Consider the following 14,555-nt stretch of genomic DNA (forward strand, 5'->3'; position numbering starts at 1 on the left):
GTTAAGAAAGAGTGCAAGCAATTCAAACAAGCATTGGCATTGCCAATAGGTCTCGCCTTTGAGGCCTTATAGGTATTTAATTATACAGCACAATATCCTTGGTGCAACATCAACTGTTGCATGCCTAACACTTATAATGTCCCAAAGGCGAGACCTATTGGCTATGCCAATGCTTGTTCTAGTTTTCTGAAGGTCTCTTGAAGCCTTAAAGTTTTCTTCTGCAAAATATATGAAGCTTATGAAAACAAATCACAAGTTTGGTTAAGTACAAAGGGGCTTCAACGTTTAACCCATTCGCTGCTAGGCCTTTTCCTCCCCTGTGGTAAGCCTTTTTTTTTTATAAATGGGATAGATCGCGCTTAGGCCCCTGTAACTTTTTGACTATATAAGGTATGCATGCCAAATTAGCGTCCTTTTTTTCCAACATCATGGGGATTCTAAAGGTACCCAGGGTTTGTGGATTCCCCTGGAGGGGACCCAGAAAATAGGCAAAATACAGCTAAATTTTGTTTTTCTGGGGCAAAATGGGGAAAAAAGGGCTCCAGGTGAAAGCATCTGTTTTTTTCCCTGCAAATGGTATCAAAAAAGGGGTTGTGGTGCTGAAATCACTATCTTCCCAGCTTTCAGGGACAAGCAGACTTTTGTCAGAAAACCAACATTTTTTACACAGTTTTGGCATTTTTCTGGGACATAGCCTATTTTTGCTATTTTTTGCGCTTTCAACTTCCTTCCAGTTAATGGTAGAAATGGGTATGAAAGCAATAATGGATCCTGGAAAGCAATACATTTGTAAAACGTAGACAGAATTCAGCAAGGGGTCATTTGTGTAGATCCTTCAAGTTTTCTTTATAGAAACTAACAGTTAAATATAGGAAAAATTAAAAATTAGTTGAAAAAAACTGCCGTTTGTGTCAACGTTTTCACCTGTAACTTTGTCTAATTATGACAGCTCTTTGAAACCAATATACTGTTACATCCGCTGGACCTTTCTGGTTGTGGGTATATATAGGACTTGTATGTTCACCAAGAACCCAACGAACCCAGAGCCAATAACTGAGCAGCGACTTGCAATGATTTTTTATTATATATTGGGTGTATAGCAATTATTCTGGGAAAATGTATACATGGAAAATTCGGTATGAAAGACACCTATGTATTTCTGAAATGGGAACAAAATATAGAGTTTAGAAACAGTAGATATTTGCACATTTCCAAAATTGGGAATACCCATACTAGCATGAGAATAATAGGACATTTTTCAAAGTGACTTATTTTTTACACATTGTCTTTTATTTGGAAGGCAGAAATGCATCAAAAGTCAATAGGTAATAACAGTTGGTCTACTATTCTGTGTTACCCTAAGTCTCCCGATAAAAATGGTACCTCACTTGTGTGGGTAGGACTAGTGCCCACGACAGGAAACGGCTCAAAATGCAACGTGGACACACCACATTTTCACAGTGAAAAATGACCCTTTTTTTGCAAAGTGCCTAGCTGTAGTTTTTGAACTCTAGCTCTGCCGGCACCTTGGGAAACCTAGCAAACCTATGCATTTTTGAAAACTAGACACCCAGGGGAATCCAGGATGGGGTGACTTGAGTGGCTCTCACTAGGTTCTGTTACCCAGAATCCCTTGCAAACCTAAAAAATTGTCAAAACACATTTTCCTCACATTTCTGTGGTGCAAAGTTCTGGAATCTGCGTGGATCCACAAAATTTCACCCACCCCGCGTTCCCCAAAGTCTTCCAAGAAAAATGGTACCTGACTTGTGTGGGTAGGCCTAGTGCCCATGACAGGAAAGGCTCAAAACGCAAGGTGGACACACCACATTTTCACAGTGAAAAATGACCCTTTTTTTGCAAAGGGCCTAGCCGTAGTTTTTGAACCCTAGCTCCGCCGGTACCTAGGGAACCCTAGCAAACCTACACATTTCTGAAAACTACACACCCGGGGGATTCCAGGGAGGTATGGCTTGTGTGGATCCCCCAAAGTGTTCTTGCCCAGAATCCCCTGCAAACCTCAAATTTAGCCCAAAAAATCACTTTTTCCACATATTTTTGTGTGGGAAAGTTGTGGCATCACCAGGCTGACACAAATTTCCTACCACCCAGCGTTCCCCCAGGTCTCCCGATAAAAATGGTGCCTCAATCGTGTGGGAGACCAAAGTACCTGCGACAGGCAAGGGCCCAAAACATTTTATGATAGGCAATTTTGATGTCGCCTCAATAAGTTTTGGGCCCTTGCCTGTCGCGGGCACTTGGGCCTCCCACACGAGTGAGGCACCATTTTTATCGGGAGACTTGGGGGAACACTGGGCGATAGGAAATTTGTGTCAGCCTAGTGATGCCACAACTTTCTCACACAAAAATATGTGGAAAAGGTGATATTTACGGCTAATTTTGAGGTTTGCAGGGGATTCTGGGTAAGAAAACGTTGGGGGATCCAGCGAAAGCCATACCTCTCTGGAATCCCCCGGGTGTCTAGTTTTCAGAAATGTGTGGGTTTGGTAGGCTTCCCTAGCTGGCCGCCGAGCACGGGGCCAAAAACCCAGGTGAACCCCCCTTGCAAAACCAGGTAGTTTTGTGATAGGCAATTTTGATGCCGCCTCACTACGTTTTGGACCCTTGCCTGTCACAGGTACTTGGGCCTCCCACATGAGTGAGGCACCATTTTTATCGGGAGACCCAGGGGAACACTGGGTTGGAGGAAATTTGTGTCAGTCCGGTGATGCCACAACTTTCTCACACAAAAATGTGTGGAAAAAGTGATTTATTTCAGCTAAATTTGAGGTTTGCAGGGGATTCTGAGTAAAAAAGCGTTGGGGGATCCACGCAAGCCATACCTCCCTGGAATCCCCAGGGTGTCTAGTTTTCAGAAATGTGTGGGTTTGGTAGGTTTTCCCAGCTGGCCGCCGAGCACGGGGCCTAAAACCCAGGAGACCCCCCTTGCAAAACCAGGTTGTTTTGTGATAGGCAATTTTGATGTCACCTCAATAGGTTTTGGGCCCTTGCCTGTCACGGGTCCTTGACCCACCCACGCGAGTTAGGTACCATTTCTATTGGGATACTTGGAGAAAGGCGGGGCGTAGGAAACTTCTTCTTTCTTTCTGCAGTGTGAACATTTTGGCACAATAATGCAAGGAAAATGCGACAGACACATTTTGAGGTTTGCAGGACATTGTGGGTACGATAACTTGTTGGGATCCACAAGAGAGACATCACCATGTACTTCCATGGGTGTTTAGTTTACGACAATATCTACAGTTGGTAGGTTTTTCTTAGATGGAATGTACACCTTGGCAGAGAGACTAAAAAGACAAAGATTACTGCAAAGCCATCTATTCCTCAAGCACACACACATACTGGTTGGATTTGGCACTAGGGCGAATGATGGTTCAGTATATAAAATGTTATTAACAAGAGATTTCACAAAAATGAAATGCACTGTCAAGAATTGAAAGGACAAAAAATTGAACCAGTGACTCGCAGCTCGTGAGCTGTAAAGCCACGTCAAGACCCCAACCACTTTACAGGCCATTCACTCACCTTTCATTCGTGATACACACAAGACCATTCACACCAACAGGCACGAAACACATTAGATCTTTCACAAAAAGGGACAAGGTACACCCTGCGTAAGAAAGACCGAAAAGACAAATATTTCTGCACAACCACCTATTCTTCAAGCACACAGACAAACTGGTTGGATTTGGCACGAGTGATGGTTCAGTATATACAGTTGTATTAACCAGAGATTTCACAAAAATAAAAATGCACTATTAATAATTGAAAGGACGAGAAACTGAACCATTGACTCACAGCTTGTGAGCTGTAAAGCAACGACAAGGCACCAACCGCTTTACAGGCCATTCATACACCTTTCATACATGTGACACATACAAAACCATTCACACCGCCAGCCGCAGGCCCAGCACAGTACAACACTCACACCGGCAGACAGCGCCATTCAAGGGCCCCTCACTTTCGCACACCCACATTCCTGACACAACAACCACACCAGCTCACGTATTGCGTGGAGTGGCATTTAGCTAGCAGTGTGTGTAGTGACCAGCAGCAAGTCACTACTCGCACACCGCCAGCCAAGAGCCCGTCCACGCACACCGCCAGCCAAGCGCCAGTCCACGCACACTGCCAGCCAAGTGCCAGTCCACACACACCGCCAGCCAAGTGCCAGTCCACGCACACCGCCAGCCAAGTGTCAGTCCACTCACACCGCCAGCCAAGCGCCAATCCACGCACACCGCCCGCCAAGCACCAGTCCACGCTCACCGCCAGCCAAGCACCAGTCCATGCACACCGCCAGCCAAGCACCATTCCACGCACACTGCCAGCCAAGCACCATTCTACGCACACCGCCAGCCAAGCGCCAATCCACGCACACCGCCAGCCAAGCGCCAGTCCACGCCTACAGCCAGCCAAGCACCAGTCCACGCACACAGCCAGCCAAGAGCCAATTCACGCACACCACCAGCCAAGCGCCAGTCCACTCACCGACAGCCAAGAGACAGTCCTCGCACACGGTCATACATTTTTTTTTAAACAAGAAAGAAAACACAAACCAATTGCAACTAGATACAAAACTACAACTACAAAAACAACAGCAGTAACTAAAGACATCATTCTATTGCCAAATGTGAAACTGAACAACTATATAAAACCATACAGACCAGGCAGTACACTATTAGACTCACAGTTGCTTCCAGAAACTCTTTTGAGTGTGATACAATCTGAAACATGTGGGCACACACAACCCAGGATTAGAAGGACAATCGGCACAGTGCATACGACTCTCCTTCCGCACACCTCTTCGCAAGCAGACTCTACATCTCTTACAGGGATTGTTTTTTTGGAGCGTGGGAGGAATTAAATCAGGAAAGTGGCGATCTTTCAATGTAGCCACATTCTCTGCCACTCCAACTCTAGGAACACTTGCCTATTCCACAACAACAAGGCTGCCTATCACAGACTCCTGAAACTGAACAAAAGTCATCTATGACGCAGGAGAACACTCCTTGTACACAACAAAAGCATTGAAAGTTGCTAAATTGAAGAGATGAATGGCCAACTTCTGATACCAAATGTAAGTCTTCCGAATAGCCGTGTAAGGTTCCAACCTCTAATCTACTCTATCGACACCACCAATGTGCTTATTGTAGTCTACAATTTACACACGTTTGTGCACTTCAGCAGCCTGACCCCAAACAGTCACAGGTGAAGTACTCTCATCATGAATGGTAGTCAGCATGTACACATCCCTCCTGTCCACAAATTTCACAGCTAGCTGTTCCTCAATACACAAGGCACTGCACTGTCCCCTCTGAAGCTTTTTACAAACAAGCTCTTTTGGGTAACCTTTACGGTTAGAGCGGATTGTGCCACAAGCAAAAGTGTCCACTTTGAACAATTCCTTAAACAATTGCACAGCAGTGTAGAAGTTATCAAGGTACAAATGGTGGCCTCTGTTAAACAGTCTTCTAACAAGATCCCACACAATTTTCTCAGAAACTCCAAAAGTGGATGGACAACCAGGGGGGTCAATAGTGGGATCCCTACCAGTGTACACCCGTAAATTATAGACATATCCTGTCCTACTCTCAGACAACATATACATCTTAATTCCATAACGTGCTCTCTTGCTAGGAATGTACTGCCTAAAAACCAAGCAGCCCTTGAACAGGACCAAAAATTCATCAAGAGATATTTCTTTGCCTGAAGTATAGATCTCTGAAAATCGATCAACAAAGTGATCAAGAACAGGCCGAATCTTAAAAAGACGGTCACAGTCAGGGTTATCTTGTGGCAATGCCAAAGCATTATCAACAAAATGGAGCATCCGAAGAAAAAGTAAATAACGATCACGACTCATAATTGCAGGAAATATGGCTGTTGCCATCAAGGGACTGGTAGACCAATATGAAGCCAGGGACGGCTTCCTTATCAAGCCCATCAAAAAAGTCAAACTTCTTCATCTCATCCAGATTTGTGGGAGTCCACTGGGTAGCTCTAGAGCGGGGCCTAAGCCTGGCACTGTTGTCCCTCAAAATCTGTTCAGCATACAAATTAGTCTGCTCAACAATCTCACCCAAAAATTACATCATCCATGAACAACTGAAAAAACTGTATAGGCAAAACAAAATCACAATCCACTCTACACCCTGCATCTCCACTAAAGGCAGGCAGCACCAACTGCACCATGTTTGGATCAACCCAGAGTCCAGCATCCAGTGCTGCAATCCAGATGCCTCTTGCACCATCGGCACATCAGTATCCTCCTCTAAAACAGGCACTTCATCCGCACTGAGAGTAGCTTCATCATCCAATCATTCATGTGGAAAGAAAACTCACTGCCTGAATCTTCCCCTCCCTTCTCTCCCTCAGACGCACTGTCAGTCTCATAAGCCTGCTCAGAGGAAGATTCAAGAAGCATACTAACCACCTGCTGAGCAGTAATTCTACGGCTAGCCATAATGCTTACTAACAAAGTTAACTTGTCAAACAAGTCAACAATAACAAACCCTTTGTAAAAAAAGAAATAAACAAAATGTAGCTTTATGACAAAGACCTGTATACTCCAACACTATACCACTCACTTGCTAGAAGCAGCTAAACTCACCACTACCTACTCTGCACAGACACAGCAAGGACCAACAGTATCCCACTAATATAGAAAAAAAAAAAATACACATACGACAACGCAAAACACATCGCAAAGAATTTCATGCACAACCCATGAGCTAAATATGCTGCTATTATGACACCACTTACAAAAAATTCATCCATGCATGACAATAATACTCATTTGGAGTAAATACAACAAAAATGTTTTTCTTACCAAAGAAATGCGAATACGCAAAACTGCAGAACAACCACTGCTGAAACCGGAATCAAAAGCTTTACACTAGAATAACAAGCATTGGCTTAGCCAATAGGTCTCGCCTTTGGGACCTTATAAGTGTTTAGCCATGCAACGGTTGCATAACTAAATACTTATAAGGTCCCAAAAGCGAGACCTATTGGCTATGCCAAGCGGGCGTGCAGCCGCGAAAGTGATCCCGATCAAACATCAAAGCGGCCGCGAAAATTAAAGTAATCGCGGTTAAGCGTGGCGCGCGCGCCCGGGCACATGCACTGTAGCTCTAGGCTGGCCTGGTAGCACTTTTTGGTGCCCTCTCAATAAGTCTCGCTAGACCAGCGCATGCGCTGGGTCAAGCGAGACCTAATAAGGAGAAAAAAAAACATTACAATCACATATGCAAATTATGCACCAATCCACATACAATCCACCAGCCAAGCTAAGGGGTAGGTGGGCCTAAGAGTATAAATAAAATATTCACCCCCGAAAAATGGGAGCAACCCTTGCCCTTGAGGCCACTATACAAACATTTAAAAACCCCTGTTGTCTAGTGGCTTCTGCCCCCCATGGGGGCAGATGGGCCTAAAAAACATACTGCTAATCTGCCACCCAAAGTGGACAGAAATGGCCACAATCATCCTCCCATAAAGGGGAGCGACCCTTGTCCAAGGGCCCGCTCTCCAACATAAAAAAAAATAACCCGGGTGGCATAGTGGCCATACAAAAAAAGAAATCATCCAATCTGCCCCTCGGGGGGGGGGGCAGAAACGGAGCATCTCTTGCCCAAGGGGCCACTCCCCACAAATAAATCCCTGGTGACCTAGTGGCCATACAAAACAAAAATATGCCGATCTGCCCCCCAGGGGTGCAGAAACGGACACAATGCTTCCCAAAGGGGAGCGACCCTTGCCCAAGGGGCCACTCCCCACAAACAAATCCCTGGTGGTCTAGTGGGCCCAAACATGGCAAGACACAGCCCCCAAAGGAGAGCGACCCTTGCCCAAGGGGTCATTCTCACCCAAAAAAATCCCTGGTGGCCTAGTGGGCCCTAGATTTAAATAAAAGGCGAGATCTGCCCCCCAAACCCCTGGGGGGCAGATAGCCAAAAACATAGCCCCCAAAGGGGAGTGACCCTTGCCCAAGGGGCCACTCCCCACAAAGTATTCCCTGGTGGTCCAATGGGCCACTTTAAAAAAAATAGTGGCAAAATCTGCCCCCCAGGGGGGCAGACAGAGCCAAAAAACATTGCCCCCATAAGGGGAGCGACCCTTGCCCAAGGGGCCACTCCCCACAAACGGATCCCTGGTGGTCTAGTGGGCCAAACATGGCAAGACACAGCCCCCAAAGGAGAGCGACCCTTGCCCAAGGGGTCATTCTCACCCAAAAAAATCCCTGGTGGCCTAGTGGGCCCTAGATTTAAATAAAAGGCGAGATCTGCCCCCCAACCCCCTGGGGGGCAGATAGCCAAAAACATAGCCCCCAAATGGGAGTGACCCTTGCCCAAGGGGCCACTCCCCACAAAGTATTCCCTGGTGGTCCAATGGGCCACTTTAAAAAAAATAGTGGCAAAATCTGCCCCCCAGGGGGGCAGACAGAGCCAAAAAACATTGCCCCCATAAGGGGAGCGACCCTTGCCCACGGGGCCACTCCCCACAAACGGATCCCTGGTGGTCTAGTGGGCCAAACATGGCGAGACACAACCCCCAAAGGAGAGCGACCCTTGCCCAAGGGGTCACTCACTCAAAAAAAAAATCCCTGGTGGCCTAGTGGGCCCTAGATTTAAAAAATAAAAAGGCGAGATCTGCCCCCCCGTGGGGGCAGACAGCCAAAAACATAGCCCCCAAAGGGGAGTGACCCTTGCTCAAGGGGCCACTCCCCACTAAGTATTCCTGGGTGGTCCAGTGGGCCACTTTTTAAAAAACATTATGCAAAATCTACCCTTTCCTTTCCCCCGATGCCTCTTTTGTTTAAATACCCCCCTCCCCCGTGGAGAAACTCACCTCCTCTCTTCCCAACCCGCTGGAAGCAAATGGCTTCCAGCGCGTTGGGAATCCTCCAATGACGTGGAGAGGGTGCGGGGGAAGGGCTTCCCCTGCCTTCCCCGGTGGGGGAACGTAGATGGGCGTCCCACGTGGGGAGCGCCAGCGCTTCCCACGTGGTTGGGTGCTAGGACGGCCGGGAGCCGTCCGACGCACACGCCACCCGTGACATCGGACGGCTCCCGGCCGTTCGACGCACGGAAGGTTTTAACACATGCATGGGAAAACAGTCCTACAAAAATCATTTTTAGCAGGAGAATACTGTTTCTTGGCTGCAAGGTTTTGTAAGCAACTTTTTTTGCAAAAAGGTTTTTAGCTAAACTTTTCACCGTGGTCAGCATTTTGATCTACTGACAAAATTTGCAAACTTTGCGAAGTTTTCAACTTTACAAAGTTTTCAACTTTGCAAAGCTGCTGGTGAAATTTAAATTTCGCTCACTCCTGCTTTAAAGTAAACGCTTAAGCAACAACCAGGTGGGGCTTTTATGTTTTACCTTATTACAGAATGAGTGGATTCCTTTCAAGAAATGGTCCAAATTCGTGTATACATTATTAGTGTAAAGGCTAGATAGAATGCATGCCAATCTGCCTTGTCTGAAGACTTCAAGCATTAACGGATTACGTAGAAGAACAATAACATTTCTGTATTTGCCTTTTGCAGGGAGAATCCTTTTCATTCAATTTGGTACTTTTTTCCCCCAGAGTATATTTATTTTTTAAAACACTTGGATGGCAGTTTGGTGCAACTATTGAGAGCGGAACTTCATTCTTCCGTCTTCCAAATGCATTGGTGATGTCAGTTTGCGATGGATTTGTGATGGAATTGCGCCAGTAACTATTCAAATGACTTAAGCAGCTGCATTAAAATGTAAAAGATGCTTATGCCGCAACTCACAGATAAATTCTTCAATAACTACGTGCGTCTGACAAGGTTGCAGAGTTCTGTGGTACTGGCAGAAGGGTCCTTCCTGTCTTTGTGATTGTTTGCAGTATGTATGGCTCGCCTGGGCCTACGTGGGTGCAAAGGGTTCATCCAGGAAATGAAAGGAGTTGCTCAGTTGCAACCCAGTACCAAATTATTTGTTCACCCATGACCCCTTTTCATACTGGGTAAAGGCAATGTTCAGATGGCATCCCTGTGGTGTTCTGGTCCCCCCACATTCTGCTGGTTGCTCCTGAGTCATTCAAGCCAAAACCAGGTCTTCATGATGGTCAACCACAGTGAACTCAAGATTGAGACAGGGGACTGATTCAAGGACGTCCCATTCCTTGGATGCTGCTAAATTAATTGTGCAAACCCTTTTCAGCATAGTCCATTCTCATCACCTTTAAAGAATAAAAGGAAGAGAAAAAACACAAGAAAGAACAGTGACTGGTTTCTCTCCAGTTTGTTAAAAGTAGGAATAGCTTTGGAAGTTTGGGAAAACAACCTTTGCACATGTTTTCACACCAGACTCCATACATTTGCAAGATAGCCATCAACATATCATTATCAAACCGTTTCATGAACAGTACAGTAGAGAGAGACAGACTGCCAGAGAGAGAGAGACTGGCTGACTGACTGACCGAGAGAGAAACTGACTGACACAGAGACTGACAGACTGAGACTGACAGACCGAGACTGAGAGAGAGAGAGAGACTGAGAGAGAGAGACTGACGGAGAGAGAGAGACTGACTGACAGAGAGAGAGACTGACTGACAGAGAGAGACTGACTGACTGACTGAGAGAGACTGACTGACAGAGAGATACTGACTGACTGACTGACAGAGAGAGATAGAGAGAGACAGAGAGAGAGACTGACTGAGAGAGAGAGAGACTGCCTGAGTGACTGACTGACAGAGAGAGACTGGCTGACTGACAGAGAGAGACTGACTGACTGACTGAGAGACTGACTGACTGAGAGACTGACTGAGAAAGAGACTGACAAAGAGAGACTGATTAAGAGAGAGACTGACTGACAGAGAGAGAGACTGACTGACTGACAGAGAGAGACAGACAGAGAGAGAGGCTGACTGACAGAGACTGACACAGAGAGAGAGACTGACTGACAGAGAGAGGCTGACTGACAGAGAGAGAGAGAGACACTGTGATGGAATTAGGGTCAACGTGTGTAAGAAGCTATGAAATGCCTCTTAAGTTTGCTATTGTCTGCTGTATCCACCACTCAGAGCTGTTGCCTCCTCTCATCCACGGCAGGGCCCGGTGGAAGACAACCTATGAGTACACAATCAAGGGCACTTCTTCTGTTTCATCCGTTCACTGAGCTTGAGTGCCTCACAGAAAGGTGTACCAATCTGACTGATGAAAATGAAAAGGGGCCTGGCCATGAAGTGAGGGCCTCACTAAGAAGCACGCCTCTGTTTTTATGTGGTTGGAGGGAAGACACTTTTTATCGATCATTTATTGTAAAACGGTGTTTGGGGATGGTTCTTTATGTTTTTATATACCTGGTACAATAAATCAAGATTTTATGAGTTTATGCATCGTTTTTGTATGATTGATATATTTTATGGTTAAGCATTTAACTGAATAAAGATATGCATCTATCTGATGAAAATTTAGTTTTTTTCATTGATATTTTTGAAAACTAGTAACCTTTCAATTGTTGTGCTATGAATCAGAGACGCAGTAGATTTATATTTTTACAGTTGGAAAGTAAACAGTACATTGTTACTCTTGAAAATAAGGTTACTTTATCCTTGCACTGTCAAAGCAGTTTGGGTAATTTGGTATTTATGAACATGGAAGACCGTTTTCTCCTAATGGTATTCCTTCTGTTTTTTTCGTTTTTGAACAGGTAGCTGTAAATTCCCAACAAGGTTTGATTTTGCAGAAGTCTTGGAGATATATATAAACCAAAGTGTTTTTCCAGTTGGGAGTAATGTAATTTACAAGTGCCGACCCGGGTATGTTGTACTGCGTAGAATGAGCAACACCATAACGAGCCTTGATACATTGGAATGGTCCACAGTCCCAGAATTCTGTCAACGTGAGTATTTGGATGGTTCGCGCACACACATTTTTATGATTACAATAGTCCTATCAGATACTGATTCCCTTGTGAGTGCATGGATATGAAACATTGCTGTTACATGGGCTTGCTATTCACAGATTCACATATGAATGACTTTGATATTTTTCACCTGGCGTACACTTGAAACATAGGACCTGATGTACTAGTATCTGCTTGAAAAATATTATGTGCCAATTTGACACAGACTTTTTTTACGAGCAGTTACTTAATATGACCTACTACACAGAGATGGCTTTGTTAATTGTCCATTTACAGGAGGTTGCAAAACCAACTGCCGAATGTATGTTAATTCGGTAGGTCGATATTTGCGACTGTCTGCAAATGGCTGTGAACAATCGGATGGTTGCTTACAAGGGACAGAAGACCTCCATACCTGCATGTGCATTCACAAAAAGAAAACTTCTCTTTATTTTTATTTAAAAAGCAGCCTATATTCCGTAAAGGTTTCTTGCTGATGTGCCGAGGAGGTGCCTCTAATGTGTAGGGGCAGATAGTTCAAGAATATGGGAGCCAAATAGAAGAAGGCGCGACTTATTGTGTTTATGTTAAGTTATGTTATATTAAGTGTATTTGTACAGTGCACAACTCACCCGGGAGGGCACCTTGAAGCAGAAAAGCAGGGGCAGAGCCGGCCGTGTCTGGGGTCTAGGTGAAGAGTCATGTCTTCAATTTCTTGTTCAAGTGCTGAGGAGGTGCCTATAATGTGTAGGGGCAGATCATTCAAGGCTTTGGGAGCGAAATTGAAGAAGGCACGACTGCCCGCTCTGGTTCTGTGTATGAGTAGTAGTCCAGCCGAGCAGAGATGTCTGGGCAGGGTGTGGAAGTTGATGCTTCCGTTGAGGTAGGTGGGGCCAAGGTAGTGCAGGGCTTTGTATGTGTGTGAAGAGTTTGAAGAGCGCAATTTGTGAATGGGGAGGCAGTGAAGGAGTTTGACGTGCAGGGTGATGTGCGCTTTGGGAGGAAGCCTCAGTGTGAGTCTAGCCACTGTGTTTTGTACAGTATGAAGTCTTCTGGTCTGTGGGCGGTTATGCTGACATAAAGTGTATTGCTATAGTCTAGCTTTCTGGTGGTGAAAGCCTGGGTGACTGCTCTGCATGTGTTGACCAGGAGCCATTTGAAGATTTTCATGAGCATTTTGAGGGTGAGAAAGCAGTAGACGGTGGCTGTCTTGACTTGGCTGATCATTACATGCTGGTTGTACACCACTGTTTTGAGGTTCTTGGCTTGGGTTTTCTGGAACGGTGTGGGTTCATGATCTGCAAGCCACCAGGTGGAGCTCCATTGCAACGCATCTCTGCTGAAGAGTCCTACTTTTGTTTTGTCCGGGTTGAGTTTTAGACAGTTGGTCTTCATAAACCTGACAGCTTCAGATATGATTTACAAAGGGATATTGGATATTGGTATGTGATCAATGGTATAGAACCACAGTTTATAGTCACGAAAAACAGTTGATATTTTATTGTGACTCGGAGCGTAATAGTGATTTGTAATGAGTAATAGAACTCTTTTTAAGAGTCGGAAAGACGTATTCAACTCAAAGTAGGGGGTAGTATATCGCAAACAACTCTTGCAGTCATAAAAGTGTTGTGTATTAGGTCAGTGGACCTTTTTTTCATACCCCCTCCTGGCTGCTTCATATATTGCACACGGGATAACAAGTCCCTCCTTGCTCATTGTGCCCTAAATCACCTTTTGTGACCCTCTCATTCAGAGATTTTGTCTTGTGAAGTGTATGTTGTCACTTTAGGTTTCAAAAACATGTGTGAACTTGCTTATAAACGTAATTGCATGGCATTTTTGTTCCGCCTCTACAGTACACTGAGCCCATTTTGATTCTGTGGACTGCTTTATGTCGAGGACCTTAATTTATCATTACATTTCTTTCATCTGGTAGTCAGCCTCACCCTTTAATCTTTACCAGGGACTTTTATGAATGTTCACGGCTATGTAGAGGAGCAAAGATCTTCATCATGAGATTTTCATCACAACTTTCCTTATCTTCATGGTCAACATCTGAGACTAAGACTTCCAAGGCTAACCCTTCTGGCTTTTAAAATGAAAAACGCCATTAGCCCCTTCCCCTTGCTACATAGTTATGTTTCATGATATATATATATATATATATATATATATATATATATATATATATATATATATATATATATATATATACTGGCAGTCGCCAGTAGTTAGTTATAGTTAGGACCTATTTTCCATAGGAAGTCCGCAACATTCTATTTGGAATAACGTTGGCGCCGATTGATGAATCTTCGCGAAATTTTCCAAACTTTTGGCCAGCTCCAGTCCGCTCCTATCCTGAAAATTTCACGGTGATTCGTCAAGCGGGGGCCGAGAAAAAAGGGGGGTCCCAAAACACATTTTCCCCATGCATTTTCCCATAGGACATGTTGACGCAGCTACAGCCCGAACTGCTGAACGGAATTACACCAAATTTGGCAAAGAGGTAGTCCTCAGTTCAGACTCGTGCCTTTTGCTTAAATGGCGTAAATCCGTTCAGTAGTTCCTGATAAAATTAGAGTTAAAAAGATAGATATATCTGGGCGGAGCCTAACCACACATCTCATCGTGAGATCTGATTGGCTGCCA

General features: G+C 44.9%; 1 pseudogene across 1 annotated transcript in view; it reads left to right on the top strand.

Moving 5' to 3' along the window:
- The window catches only part of LOC146870136 (complement component receptor 1-like protein), a 796,036-nt pseudogene that overhangs the window by 92,678 nt on the left and 688,803 nt on the right, over positions 1-14,555 (top strand). The window contains exon 2 of the transcript XR_014978076.1: positions 11,712-11,903. The product of XR_014978076.1 is annotated as a complement component receptor 1-like protein (transcript). The remainder of the gene's footprint in view (positions 1-11,711; positions 11,904-14,555) is intronic.

Source organism: Triturus cristatus, chromosome 1_1, assembly GCF_964204655.1.
Source record: "Triturus cristatus chromosome 1_1, aTriCri1.1, whole genome shotgun sequence".
NCBI classification, from domain to species: domain Eukaryota; kingdom Metazoa; phylum Chordata; class Amphibia; order Caudata; family Salamandridae; genus Triturus; species Triturus cristatus.